Genomic DNA, 980 nt, shown 5'->3' on the forward strand with positions numbered 1-980 from the left:
GAATTTTTTAGGCTGTGGGACCATCAAGGACAGAGAGGGGCCCCTAGAAGTTGGATGTAGACAGAGTGATGGGGCTTTTAGAGCCTAATTGGTGATTTCAGGAAATCAAGAGTAGATTGTGGCTCTAAATAGTTATTATGGGGGATGCAGGTTATTATGGCGATGGGGGAACTGAAAACAGATCGGACAAGATGTTGAAATAACGGAACAAAACTCCACAGTATATATTCTCTCTCTCTCTCTCTTTTTCTTTTACCATTTTAATAGAGAATTTTAATTTGTGTAATAATGTTACAATAAATCAATTGTTTTATATGTCTTACACATAAGGCATCCTGGACACCAGGGAAGTATACAGTGGAGTAATTGCTCCAGTATATGTAGAGAGCCACATACATATACCTACCCATAGATGTACATATACACACACATATACTTACACATATACATATATACAGTTTTTTAAATGTATTTAGCAAGAATCAAAGTGTTGCGTGCTTATTCTATGTAATGTTGTGAACCCAAGCATATGTAAGAAAATGAACAAAAAATCACTTAGTAAACATTACCTCTTTCATTCCCATATTCTGGAGGTATTTCCTAAGTCCTGAAAGTGGCTTCACGTGATATTGTATTACTCACAAACTCCATGAATATGATAGTTTGAGGGATCCCTAATAAGGCATAGAAGACACAGAATATCTGACCAGTACGAGTTCTGTGGGAAATTGACCTGTAACCTGATGGATAATAAGAGACAAATTTAATACCTGCTCAATATGACTACTTTTTGGAAGATGCACTTTTGATGTTTTGTTGCACTGATATTTTGTTATGAGAGCCCCAGAGGCACACACCACATTTTAAAAGAAACCATATGATCCAGCCATTTTACACCCGGGAATTCCTCCTAAGGAAATGACCAGTAAACAAGATATATGCAAGAAGAATATCACTGAAGAGTTATTTATGAGTGAAAG

This window comes from Galeopterus variegatus, unplaced genomic scaffold (genome assembly GCF_000696425.1).
Source record: "Galeopterus variegatus unplaced genomic scaffold, G_variegatus-3.0.2 Scaffold1082, whole genome shotgun sequence".
Taxonomy (NCBI): domain Eukaryota; kingdom Metazoa; phylum Chordata; class Mammalia; order Dermoptera; family Cynocephalidae; genus Galeopterus; species Galeopterus variegatus.